This window comes from Ceratotherium simum, chromosome 10 (assembly GCF_057802395.1).
Source record: "Ceratotherium simum simum isolate JZ-2026a chromosome 10, ASM5780239v1, whole genome shotgun sequence".
Lineage (NCBI taxonomy): Eukaryota > Metazoa > Chordata > Mammalia > Perissodactyla > Rhinocerotidae > Ceratotherium > Ceratotherium simum.
This window is the reverse complement of record NC_141909.1, coordinates 58,982,019-58,994,140: the sequence shown is the minus strand read 5'-3', so window position 1 is coordinate 58,994,140 and position 12,122 is coordinate 58,982,019. Positions and strand designations below refer to the sequence as shown.

At 36.3% G+C, this 12,122-nt stretch overlaps 1 long non-coding RNA gene across 1 annotated transcript in view; it reads right to left on the bottom strand.

Moving 5' to 3' along the window:
* Positions 1-10,461, bottom strand: part of LOC147916127 (uncharacterized) — a 48,135-nt gene extending 37,674 nt beyond the window's left edge. Inside the window, exon 1 of the long non-coding RNA XR_015553359.1 lies at positions 10,320-10,461. This is a non-coding gene — a long non-coding RNA (uncharacterized LOC147916127). The remainder of the gene's footprint in view (positions 1-10,319) is intronic.
* Between the last annotated feature and the right edge of the window lie 1,661 nt (positions 10,462-12,122).

Here is a 12,122-nt window from a genome sequence, read left to right as displayed (position 1 = left end):
TAATATATCTTTTATATATATTTATATATATTTATATATATAAAAGACATGTAATATAAAGATAAGATATATAATAAAATATATATAAGATATATTAAAAAGGTATATAATATCTTCATAGATATTATTTTAAAATATATTTTAAGGCATTCTTTGTTAGTATCTAGAAAATCTGTATTAAAGTGATAAAACTCACTATTGGCAGGACTCTGGGTAAATATTTAGAAATTGTCCTTCTGGAGAGCAATCTGGCAATATTTACTTAATAAATGTTATGCACCAACTCTAGGCTCCTTGTTAGATGATGAGGATATTAAGGTGAATAATACATGGTTTCCGCTTTCGAGGAACTCAAAGTCTACTAGGGAGAGAGCACATGTGAACAGATGTGATGATGAAGTAGACAGCAGACAGCGTCTCTGCCGAGGCCCTAACTAGGCTATGCACCTTTCTAGTAATAAACCCCACCTCCTGGAATTCTGGGTGGTAATCTAGGACTCAGGCCAGGTCTATCTGAGTTCTTCTCTGAGATTTTTCAAACCTGAAGTAGGTTAGAGAAGCTTCTTTTCTTTCTGGATTTGATGATAAAATGTGAGTCCAGAGCTGAGGATAGCCATGCCCCTGGCAACATGGAGTAAAGCCGGTTTGAGACAACGGAGATCTCAAAGCAAAACAGAGATAAGAAACAGAGAGAGGGTAGTGACAAACAGTTTCGGGATCTAGGCATCTTATCTCCTCCTATGGTTTGGTTACTAGAGCCAATTAAATTGCATGGTCAAGGTTTGGTTTCTGTTGTTAGCAATCTGACTACTGTACATCATTGTTGTTCTAATGGAGGTGTGAACTAAAAGAGTATTCATATCAAAAGACAATAATTTCACCTTTAGAAATACAGTTGATCCTCATTATTCACACATTCTGTACTTGTGAATTCACCTACACACTAAAATTTATTTGTAATCCTAAAATTAATGCTTGGAGCACTTTCTTGGTCATGCACAGACATGTGAAAAGGGGTGAAAAATTTGAATCTCATATACTGCAAACAAATGTTCTTCTTATGTTCTATTTAGTACCACTTTTCTTTTTTGCATTTTTGTGTTTTTTTTGTTGGTGATTTTGCTGTTTAAAACGGCCCCCAAGCATAGTGCTGAAGTGCTGTCTAGCATTCCTAAGTGCGAGAAGGCTGTGATGTGTTTACAGAGAAAATACTTGTAGTAGATAAGCTTTGTTCAGGCATGAATTAAAGTGCTGTTGGCCATGACTTCAATGTTAATGAATCAACAATATATATTAAATAAGGTGTCTTTAAACAGAAACATATATGAAGCAAAGTTATGTACTGATGGGTAGATGAAAATGTACTACATGTTCGCAGCAACCTAACCCTGTAATTCCCCAGGAACAATGCTCGGTATTCACTAATTCAGTGTTCACAGTGACTTCATAGAACATTAACTATTGTGAATGACTATATACTTTAAGGAAACATTCACTTCCATTTAAAAAATTAATCATATTTACTGAGATGTTCATAGAAATACTATTTATATTAATGAACAGCTGGAGAAAAGCCAAACGTTCAACAAATGAAAAGTAGTTGCAGTATGTAGCTATTGTAAACCACAATTCTGTGGCTATGTCCTTATATAAAAATACATTTATAAAATTAATAAAGTGGAATTGTTGGGACAGAGTTCACTGGCCCTAAGCAACTTGAAAGGAGGGGCTATGTCTTACTTATATAAGTAGGTAAGCTTATATATATATGAAAGATGATATATATATATATATATATATTTTAGAGTGTTTAGAAAATACATTCATCTTTTGATTTACCAGGGAGGTGCATTTCACTCAAGTAGATAATAAAAGAACCAATTTCAAGCTGGAAATATTGGAGAAACGTGAAGCCTAACATCCAGTACCACTCTCTCTCCTTTGATTATACTGATGCTGGAGAAGAAAGACACCCATGCACTAAAGCTGCTAATTTTGAGGCTGATATAACCTCAGATAATTTTAAACTTCGTGAGCAAGAGCTTTAGGAAAGCCTATATCAGAGGAATATCTTCCCAATTCTAGTAGGAGAAAGAAGTCCCTTCCTCCATATTTTGGGAGTTTACAAGTGACCTCCGATTCCTACGCATATGCTTTGAGCAAAGGAAACCAAAACCCCTCAGATCTCTTATATTAGGACAGAATAGACGCTTCACAGTGAATTTCCATCTGGCCATTTGGAGGTAGTTAGGCGGATGGGATACTAAGAAATGATGAATACTATATCAGTTAATTTGATTTTTAAATTACTTTTTCTGTAGCTGAAGACTGAAAATAATAACCACAAATTTAAGCAACTTCACTGAAAATAGCCTATAGCATGAATAACAGTCTTTCAGGAAATTTATTTAATTAGTTTTGAGGAAGATGGTCATTGTTGGCTTAGCTACCTTTTCTAGAACCACTGGAAAGAATTAAACTACAGAGCAGTCATTCTTACCTCAGTTATCTAAAAAGAACTTTAATTAATACTGGGAAAAAGAAGACAGCAATCCCCCAAACAGTAATTGCATTTGGAAGCCAGAATTCTCCATGCAGCCAAAATCCTATTGTGCTTTTTGCATCAGCCTCTTGATTAAGGGGAATAAATATCTTTTCCAGGATTATAGCTGTGGGCATTGTCTAGCATCACCCCAGAACCCATAGGCAATTCTACTGTACATATAACGCCCTTAACTTCTTATTGGCTTCTATAATTATGTTGAAATGTATTGTGCTCACCTCCTAGCACCATGATTAGAGTGAGAGCTGCAGGACAATACAGGCATCTAAAGCCATGTTTAAGTGGTCATGTAGGGAGCTAGCCTTCTACAAGAAGTAAAAGGATAGAGAAAAATCTCCTGAGAAATAATGTGACAAAGACCTGGCTCTTAAGCAAACCTTGAGTAAAATCCAACCATTTCTCCCAGGCAGCTTCTTGTTCTACCTGTTATCTTTGATGTCAAAAACAGCGCCCGAAAACACAATTATTATTTGTTGAATGAATAGATAAATAAATGAATTAAAGAAATATATATAATTAATTACAGGGTCCTGATACAATAAAGCAACACTGATAACACGCATGACTGTGAGACAAATAGGTTGTAAAACATCAAAGATCAGAGAACTGTAAGGAAGTCATTCAGATCACATACAAAAGAGATTATTTTTTTCATCACACACAAACTTCTCTCCTGTTATCGATGAGAAAAGTGACAAACTTTGTGATAGACTATTATTAAAGGCCAAATATGTCTTACCTAATGTGAGCAAAATAAAAAATGTAGTGCTGAATTTGGTGAGCATATTCCTACTTCAAGTGTTAAATTAAACGAGTATGCATTTATACAGGAATCGTGTCTGGAAGTAAAAATTCTCTCTGTAGCCAAAATTAAAATCTTAGCTGTATTTCATACCTATATATTTCACTTATCCATGATATACTTAATTTGTGTGTATTTCATTTATTAATCCATTATTACATTTGACAAACATTAATTTGTCAACTACGGTTTTAGGTGAGGATTGAGTTCAGTTACACGTTAAGTGGAAATACAAGGGTTTAAAAACATTGAGGCATGGCTGTGTGATGTTATCAACATCCTAGGCTCCTTGTCTTTCTCCTCTTTTGTCTAGGATCCTATTCCAAAAAAATATACTGTATCAAACCGGGCGCCAGAAGAGATGGACAGTCTAAACAGATCAATTACCATAAACAAAACAAAGCTGTCAAAGGACTACATAGCCTCTTCCATAAAAAAGAATTTCACAGATGAACTCAACTAATCCTTTAATCCTTAATTCCAATTATATTCAAATATTCCATAGCACAGAAAAAAACAAGAAGGCCTCCCAAATCCTTTTTACAAAATCAGCATTACATGAGCACCAAAAACCCTACAAAGAATACTCTGAAAAAAAGACTGTGGATCACTCTTACTTCCGAATAACATTGGAATAATCCTAAATACCTCATTAACAAACAGATTCAAAGAATATATTAATATAATCATAATATACACATTTAAATGGGATTTAGAAGTGATGTATTTCAATATTTGAAAAACTATTAATATAATACATACATTATAATATAATATCCATTTTATTTAGGTATTTCAACTTTACTCAGGATTAAGCAAAGTAGTCACTATGATTATGAAATATCTTCTCTGTATGGGTGGTTATTTTATAATTTTTAAATGTTATGTTAATTAATTTTATTTTATTAAAATGTACATACATTTTATTTTTATTTGTAAGGATTTCATTTTTGTCTTGGTAGGTTAGCTAATGGTTTATTTATCCCTTTACAAAGGAAAAAAAGACATTCCTTGAAATTATTTGTTAGTTTTATAGCAGTCTTCTGGTCATTGATTTCTGCTTTTTTCTTTGTTAAATTCCTCCATTTTGAGCTATTGTTATCATTCTTTTAAATTCACTTTTTAATTAAGGTGTTATTTACATACAATAAAATCTATACATCTTTAAGTAATAATTTAATGAGTTTGACAATTGTATACCAGTGCTGAGAGGAGGGCCGGGAAGTAGGGTACCTGGAGCAGACTTGAAGGAGACACTCGCAGCCAGGGTCTTGCAAAGGCAAGGCCAGGCAGGGGATACGTTATGCTATGGGTTTGGATGGTATGTATATATTTTTCCATTATGTTTCCATTTAAATATAAAGGGGTTTTTATGTAGACGGCCTAAATTTTTATCTTAATCTCTTTTTTCAATCCTGTCTGACAATATCTGTCTTGTAGCGGGAGTATTTAGACTGTTTACATTTAATGTAATTATTGATATGGTTAGATTTAAATTTGCTATTTGTATTCTATTTGTTCAGTATATTTGTTGATTTTCTCCTATTTTCTTCCTCTTTTTTTAGATTAATTGAATGTATTTTCACATTCCATTTTGTCTCTACTATTTTTATTTTTATTTTGTTTCTTAGTGGTTACTCTAGGGTCTATTGTCAAATGAAATTATTGCATTTTATACATAATTTAAGACCCACAAGCACTATACTTCTATTTCCCTGTCCTGTTTTTGTGTTATTGTGCTCAGACGCCTTGTTCTACACACACTATGAGCTCCAAAAACATTATGATTTTTGCTTTAAGCCATCAATGATCTTTTGAAGAAATTTAAAAATGAGGAAAACTTCTTTTATTTACCATTTCCGCCTGACTTCTTTCCTTCATTTCAAGTTTGTTTGGTTATTTTAATTAATATCTTTTTGTATCTTCCATTTCTTTCCTCATTATATGCCTATTTTCCTTTAAATAACTTTACATAGTTATAATCACATTTTAAAAGTCCTTCTATACTTTTACAGTCGTCCATATCATTTCTATTGATTGATATTTCTCATGTTTGTGAGCCACATTTTCCTGCTGCTAGGCATGTGTAATAATGCTGAAAGTAGAAAACATTATGATGTCCGTGTCCAGATTTTGTTGTCTTTAAGGAATTTTAGGTGTTGTTTTAGCAAGCAGTTAAGTAGCTTGTTCATCATTTTGATCCCCTAAAAATCTATTTTTAAGCCTTGCAAAGGCAGATGTGGCGACTGTTCAACATTACTACTAAGTTGTGACACCTCTGGTGTCTCCCCTGAATGCTGTGGGTGATTACTGAGGACTTACCAATTTTTTTAAACTAAACGTTTTATTTTGAGATAATTGTAAATTCATATATAGTTGTATGAAATAATGCAGAAAGATCTTGTGTACTCTTTGTCCAGTTTTCCCCAATAGTAACAACTTGCGAAACTATAGTGCCATATCACAACCAGGATATTGGCATTGAAACAGTCAAGCTACAGAACAATTCCGTCACCAGGAGAATCTTCAAGTTACTCTTTTATGGTCAAATCCATTTATCTTCCATCTCTTTCCTTAACCCCTGGCAATCACTAATTTCTTTTCCATTTCTAAAATTTTGTCACTTCAAGAATGTCATATAAATGAAATCATCCAGTTACAGCCTTTTGGGATTGGCTTTTTTCACTCAGCCTAATTCTCTGCAGATTCCTCCAAGTTGTTTTGTGCATTAATAGTTTGTTCATTTTTTATTGCTGAGTAGTATTACATGGTACGGTTATACCACAGGTTGTTTTTAACCATTCACCCATTTGAAGAGCACTTGGGTTGTTTAAAGCTTTTGGTTATTACAAATAAACTTGCTATGAACAGTTACGTATAGATTTTTGAGTGTACATAGTTTTCAATTCTCTGAGACAAATGCCTAAGAGTGCAATTACTTGGTAGCATGGTAATTACAATGTTTAGTTTCTTAAGAATTTGCCACACTATCTTCCAGAGTGGCTTCACCATTTTACATTCCCACCACCAACGTATGAGTGATTCAGTTTCTTCATATCCTCACCAGCATGTTGTGCTGTCACTATTTTTTATTTTATCCATTCAGACAGATGAGTAGTGATACTTCATTGTGGTTTCAATTTCCCTAATTAATACGTTGAACATATTTTCATGTGCTTATTTGCCATCTGTATGTCCTCTTCTGTGCAATGTCTGTTTATGTCTTTTACCCATTTTCTAATTGTTTATTACTGTGTATTTTGAAAGTTCTTTGTATATTCAAGATACTAGTTCTTAGTTGGACATATGTACTTTACAAACATTTTCTCCTACTCTGTACCTTGTCTTTTCATACTCTTAATTGAGTCTTTCTAAAAGTTTTTAATTTTGATAAAGTCCAATTTACCAATAGTCCTTTTATGGATTTTGCTTTTTGTGTAAATCTAAGAACTTTTTGCCTAGCCCTGTATCCTGACGAATTGACATCCTGATTCACAGGAACATTTTCTTGATGTTGAATAAACATTGTGAATTTTACATTGTTATGGGCTGGATTTGTTATATTCCATTAAGTATTGTTGGATATTGTTCTGGCATGCTGTTAAGTTACTTGATATCAGTTTGATTGTTTCAAGACTTACTTTTAAGCTCTGTTTGGATGTATCCAGAGCAACATTTGGTCTAGGTCTAATTTAGTCCAACTACTGAGTCAATACTCTTCTTAGGAGTACACTCGATGCTCTGTGTACTAGAAGGGTTTTCCCCTCCTGCTGGTTCGTCCTTAAACTGTTACCAACACTATGTGAATTCTGGGATTATTCTGCCTACTTACTGTCAATGGCTTTTTCCTCCATTTTATGTAGCTCTCTTCCATACACGTGCAGATTAGAATTTAGCTAATTTAGGTTCAAGATTATCTCTCTGCAGCTCTCTGGAACTCTTTCTCTGTGCAGCTTCATCCTCTCCAGTGTTTTCTCCCTCCCCACCCCCGAAATTATAACCACCTAGATCTCCTTGAACTCCAAACTCTGTATCCTCATTTCTGCAAAAGTGCCAGACTGTTTGAGTTCCCATCCCTGTGCTACAGCCTGGAAACTCTCCCCAGTCCATAAGTTGGAGAAATCATAGGACTCATCTCATTTATTTCCCATCTCTGAGGGATTACTGTCCTGTGATTCTCATTGTATAATGACTGAACATCATTAATTTAAATATTTCATCCAGTTTTCTAGTTGTGCAAAGCAGGAAGCTAAATTTGGTCCCTGTTATTCCATCATGGACACAAGTAGAAGCCTCCTTTCCATTACAACAATTATAAAAATATAATACCACTTTCTAGTTTGAGGCAATACTGTCACATGCATTCAGGTTCATAGTTTTTGTAAGTTCTTGATGTTCCTTTTAGTGTCCTTCATTTTGCCTATTAGTGTTTTTCTGCTTTAAATTCTACTTTGTCTGATAACTTATCATTCTATCATCTTTCTTTTACTTTACCATTTGCCAGGAATATGTTTTGCCATCCTTTTATTTTCAACCTTCCTGCACAGTTTTATTTAAGATGACTCTCAAAATCATCACTGTAGCCAGATTTTAATATAATCAGATAATACGTATTTTAATAGGTGAATTTAATGCTAAATTTTAATATAATCAGATAATACATATTTTAATAGGTGAATTTAATGCTCATACGTTTATTGTGACAATTAAAATATTTTGTCTAATTTGTATCATCTATTTTATGCTGTCTATTTACCATCTTTTATTATTATTTTTAATTATCATTACTAACAAACACTCTCTTCTTGACCAAATTTCAGGCTCCTCTGAACTCTCTTTTTGACTAGGCGTCATCCTTGGGCTCTGTCTTCAGCCTGCCTAGTCCGATTGTAGCAAGAATCCTTCTAAGTCAGTTTAGCAGGAATCCCCCAAACCTTGATGTCTGATCACCCTCCATATCTGATCAAATTCCTCATTCTCCATCTTTGATATTGATTACGTTGCCTTCAGCAAGAATCCTAAGTTGGTTTAGCAAGAATCTCCATACCCTTAATGTCTCTTCTTGGTGATTTCCCATCTACAGGCCCCCTCGCTCTGCTTGTTGACTGTGAATCCCCACCTGTCTTTGCCTTATTAGGGGCTGAACTTGATGTCTCCCTTGTTGCAACAGTCTTGACACATGTTGCAATAATCCTAAATAAAGTCTTCCTTACCATTGTAACATGTCAGAATATTTTTTCTTTAACATTATTATTATTATTATTCCTATTTTCTATTTTTCTCTATCTTGGATTGATAAAGTGCCATATAATTTTTTCTTTATTTGGAACTTCAATCTTCTTGGTTATTTTTACATTTTAACAGAAATTTTCAATTATAAATATTTCTGGTGACTCTAGTATTATTCAGTATTCGAATCTTCCTATCAACTGGAATAAGCCTACTTTATCTACTTATTCAGCAACCCTCTTGATCTTGTTAAGAATTTCAATCTTATATTTCAAAATACACCCACAGAAAAAATTGTGTTTACTGTGAGTAGTTAAACGAATTTATCACTATTTTAAATTCTTTTCAGTGCACTGTTTCTTGTTATCTCTCATTTTTCCTCTGGTACATACTTCAATAGGTATTTTAAATAAGGATCTGTGAATGGTAATGCTTTTAGTGTTTGTATGTCTTTACATAATTTCATTTTACTCTCACTCACGACTGACTAATTAGCTATGTTTACCATTATTTCCCCCCAGCACTCGGAAGATAGTATTGTATTTCCTTTCCACTTCTCTATTTGTGTAGGTATATATGTATCTCTCTCTCTTCTTCCATTTCTTTCTCCTTTTCCATCTTCTTCTCTGTCCTATTCCAACTCTCTCTTTCCTGTTTAAGCTTCACCCTAAACCTCTCTCTTCCCTCTTTTCTTTGTCCTGCCTCTTTCCATGTATCAATTTTGTAACTGTCTCCCTCTCTACCTTTGGGTCCCCAAACAAACACCAGCTCTTATAATTCAGTTTTGAAGTTTCTGCCTGAGATGACATTAGGTATCACAGAATAAATTGCATAAGCACCTAGTGTGATCTCCTTCATGATTATAAATCTCTCTGTTTTCTTCTAATCAGCTTTTATAATAACTATGGGTAAGGATGCAGAACAAGCACTCCTTTTAGTTGAAGACGGGTGGTGCTCAGCCCCCAGATTTAAGTGGTGAATCCAACTCCCAATACTATCTGAATTTGCACTATGCGCCAGGAAACTTTTATAGTTTCCTTTACTCTGTAAGACTAAGATCCTAGATACCATTGCCTGCTTCAGCATCCTGGGCTCAACACATCTCTGATTTCAGCCTGTTCCCTCTTTGACATTTTGATCCCACCAGAGATGCTTAACTGTTTTTTCTAATCTAGATATCTCTTTTTGGTTTTTTGCACATGTGTATTTGTGTGTGTGTGCATGTATGTCTGTGCATGTATTATTGTTATGTGTTTAGAGCACAGTCTGAATTCATTTCATCATTTTAAATTGGATTGCTCACTTATTAGATGGTAGGAGTTATACCAACTATTTTATGGAAACTCAATTATAGCGCACTCTCTAAAATCACTTTTTCTATTTTACCCACTGGAGAACACTGTAGTTTTAGAACTTTTGAATCTTTGAAAATTCATGGTAATTATTAACCATAGCTCTAATATACCTAGATGTTTACAGTATTTCTTTAAAAATCGGTTCTAAAATACTAGCCAAATTTTGTGGACCCAGCACAATTGAGACGAGTGGCATAATATCTGACTTTGCCTGCTACTAAAGCATTGGGGAGCACCCCCAGAAAACCCAGTTCACAAAGAAACTAAAACTGGCTCTTAAAGGGCCCGCGCACAAACTCACCCGTTCCAGAAAGCATCATAAAATCACCAGAAAGAAAGGTGCACAGTGCTTTGGTGACAAGAGACTCACCTAATAGGCCCTGAGTGCATCTTGGTGAGGGGTGAGACCTCTCCAGGGACTGGGACATTGGCGGCGGCCATTGTTGTGGCCCTGTGTGGGCGTGCTGACACAGACGCCATTGGAGTTCTCCTTTAGGCCTGCTAGCCCAGGGTCTGCTCCACCCCCTAGAGCACCGATTTAATCCAACTCAGCCAGGGCAGGCAGCCCACCCTAGAGACTGGCCCCACCCAACAACAAGCCCTCAGGCAACGTGTGGGCCTGCATAGATTGGTGACTGGATTCTCTGCAGCCTGGCAACTGAGCCGACTTGAGCAGGGCAGGGTGTGCACAAGGAGTGGGTGGAGAGTGTGGGGCAGTGGCGGAGTGTGTGGGGCTCCCGCCGTGGAGAGACTGGGTCTGCTTCTGGAGGTCGGGGCGCGCACACAGGCCAGGACTGTGTTGACTGTGTGTGTGGACCTGTGGGCAACAGGGCTTGTCAGCTGCAGATGATTTGTGCTTCTCAAAGACCCACATAGGAGGTTTGCCCCACCTTCCAAAGCCTGAAACAATTGGGTGCTCCTGTGCCTGAGGCCAGCCCCACCCAGCTACAATCCTCAGACAGCTGACAAGAGACGTAATAGGCTAGAGGCTTACAGCAATTGTAAGGCCCTGAGCCTAACAACCTGCCACGCTGGGGGCCTACTCAGTTAAAAGAAATACTGCAACACAAATGTGGTATTAGAACTTACAGCCAACTGTGCTGGGGCACCCCACACCTGATAAAGAGACTGAAGGGCCCACAACAACCACAAGCAGCTGAGCATTACAACAGCTGGCCAGGAGCATAACTCAGCCTCCCTGGGCGCCTATAGGGAGAGCTAACAGTCCATAATAGAAGGACACATGTAGCCCACATAGGGGCCACCCCTGGAACATTGAGAACTGAGGGAAGCACACTGGAAGCCTCCTAAGGCATCACTTACATAAGGTCACCTATCCAAGAGCAGGAGACGTAGCTGACCTACCTAATACGTAGACACAAGCACAGGGAAAGAGGCAAAATGAGGAGGCAAAGGAATACATTCCAAGTAAGGGAACAGGACAAAACCCCAGAAAAGGAACTAAGTGAAACAGAAATGAGCAACCTACCCGACAGAGAGTTCAAACTAAGAGTGTTAAGGATGCTCACTGATCTGGGGAGAAGAATAGATGAACTCAGTGAGAATGTCAACAAAGAAATGGAAGATATAAAAAAGAACCAATCAGAAATGAAGAATACAATACTGGAAATGAAAAACTCATTAGAGGGACTCAAAAGCAGAGTAGAGGATACAGAAGAACGGATCTGTGAGCTGGAAGAAAGACTAGAAGAAATTACCCAAAGTGAACAGGTAAAAGAGAAAAGAATTAAAAAGAGTGAGGACAGTCTAAGGGACCTCTGGGACAACATCAAGCTCACTAACATCCGTGTTATAGGTGTCCCAGAAGGAGAAGAGTGAGACAAGGGGGCAGAGAATCTATTTCAAGAAATAATAGATGAAAACTTTCCTAACCTAAGGAAGGAAACAGACATCCAGGTACAGGAAGCACAGAGAGCCCCAAACAAGATAAACCCAAAGAGGCCCACACCAAGACACATCATAATCAAAATGTCCAGAATTAAAGATAAAGAGAGAATTCTAAAAGCCGCAAGAGAATGTCAAGTTAAATACAAAGGAAACCCCATAAGGCTATCAGCTGACTTCTCAGCAGAAACCTTACAGGCTAGAAGAGAATGGCACGATATATTTAAAGTGCTAAAAGGAAAAAACTTACAGCCAAGAATACTCTACC